At 28.3% G+C, this 2,338-nt stretch overlaps 1 protein-coding gene across 1 annotated transcript in view; it reads right to left on the bottom strand.

The window, feature by feature from the left end:
• Positions 1 to 2,338, bottom strand: part of LOC116853112 (uncharacterized protein DDB_G0290685-like) — a 7,262-nt gene that overhangs the window by 1,897 nt on the left and 3,027 nt on the right. The window lies entirely within an intron of this gene.

The raw sequence follows: 2,338 nt of genomic DNA, 5'->3' as shown, positions 1-2,338 counted from the left end.
CTCGCGGGCCTATTTTATAAGCCAGAGAGGTGGGCCGTTTGGCATACTGAACTAAGTAGCTCCGTATGTGCGTTCGTGTACGTGTGCGTTCTTCCATTTTCTTCGCCGACCGCTGCGAGCCGTATGTCCCGCCTATCGCATCGCGCGTTCTAATTTGTCCAACTATTTTAATTAATATCTCGAAATTTTACGTGGTTGCTTGAAAAATAACCTATACAATTTTTGTTTACTTTTATGTATTCTACTTATATTTTTCTTTTGGTCCATCTTACGCGGGACACCCTATATATATATATATATATATATATATATATATATATATATATATGTGTGTGTGTGTGTTGTGTGTATATGTACATTCTGAGAATATCGGAATATTCTAAAAATATTTCTTACACAATTCATAGTTCTACAAAATATTAACCGTAATTCGTTTTTTACATTTTAGACGTAATTTACATAATCTATGTGCAATATCCTCAGAATATCCTTTGCATATTGCATATATATACGAACTTTCAAAATACATTTCATAATATATGGAGAATCTACGCACGCAAAATATGATATTCTGTGTACGATGTCCTGAGAATATTTTTAGAATATACGAAATGTTCGTATCCAGTATATACTGCTTACGATATCTTCGATATATTCTCAGAATGTTACGCATACATATGGGAGATTTCGTATGAATTCAGAATATACGGAGAATATCATGTGCTATCTGGGAAGAATTTAAAACAGCTAACCTGAATATAATTTGTTTACATCTGGTGATAAAACTTTACTGGATCTATCATAAAGCAATTAAAGAGTTTCTTGACAAAAACTTTGAAAATTATTAGATAGATCGATTCAGAAAATCATAACTATCTTTATGTTCATTAAAATTGACACTTGTAAAATTTTTTTTATGGTGAAAATTGTAATGTACAATTTAATAATAATCTACAATGAAGACATAAAGGAGTATATAAAAAGTTCTTGCTTTACAATATATCCAAATAAAATTTAAACATATAATACTTGAATTGCTTTAAAACACACATTAATCTTCAAAATCATCATTTCAAACAATAGCAGTATATATGTTAACAATTATATTACTGAATTGTTTGATTTGTTTACTAAAATAAACTTTGAGTTCACTTACAACAATCTTAAACTATAGATTACTTTATGCATTTTAAAAAACGTACTAAAGTCAAATAAAAAAAATATATATACCATTACATTTAAAACAACGAAATTGTCCTATATATGTCTTTTATGCTTCTAACTTCACGAGAACTATTGAAATATATTGTCATTCTAGAAGTCAAGTAATATTTGCTGAAGCTATATTTTCTATTATAAAAAAATTAATTATTTAATGATCCAACAAACACAGAATATAACTATTGTGTATCATAGAAGTAACACATAATATAACGGACGTTATACGTTATTAATGTTAAAGTTACATAATTTTTTTTTATAACTGCAATCTAACTGTGTTTTAGAACTGTTATAATTCTTTGTTATTTACAAGTTATAATTGTATAATTGTATAACTGTATAATTGTATAATTGTATAACTGTATAATTGTATAATTGTTATAATTGTATAACACCAACATAATTAAAATATAACTTTATATTGATTACATAACAAGCGTTTATTTGCATTACATCTATGTTATATAGTATTCTTATATCTAGATATCGGATTATTCGCTAAATGGCTTCCGTTTTCTCGCGTCTTTCTCGTACGTGAAATATGATGCATTAATATATGTAAGAACGGATGCTTATAAGACGGCACAACTTGTACTATGAAGTCCACTTTTATAGTAAGTGGTACAATCCTTGATCAATCGAGATCACTGTTACAATAGTAATCCCTTACATTTGGATATGTACAGAGAGATGAAAACAAATAAATAAAAATAACTCTAATAGCATAAAATACCTGAGGACATGCTGAGATACTAGACTCTTAGAATGGCTCTAATATGATTTTGGAATATCTTGTGTTATTTGGGATCAAATTAATTTAGAATGGTAAAATAATTTTATGCTATCACCTTTACTAAAAATATTTTTGATACGAAATATATAATTATAATATTTTTAGGAGCATACTATTACAAATTAATTGATATTTGAGTGATAGCTTGTAATCGCTGTGTACAATTAAATGCCTATAATTGCTGGAAAATAACAATTTATATTCCAGCCCCACAAAAACGTACATCAAATTCACGTCGAATCCACGTAGAGTTCACATGGAATCCACGAAATCACGTGGATTCCACGTGGGTGTAACGTGCATGTTTTTGTGGGGAGCTATATA

This window comes from Odontomachus brunneus, unplaced genomic scaffold (assembly GCF_010583005.1).
Source record: "Odontomachus brunneus isolate Ranch 3 - 2012 unplaced genomic scaffold, Obru_v1 Obru_scaffold_277, whole genome shotgun sequence".
Lineage (NCBI taxonomy): Eukaryota > Metazoa > Arthropoda > Insecta > Hymenoptera > Formicidae > Odontomachus > Odontomachus brunneus.
This window is presented reverse-complemented; position numbering and strand designations above follow the sequence as displayed.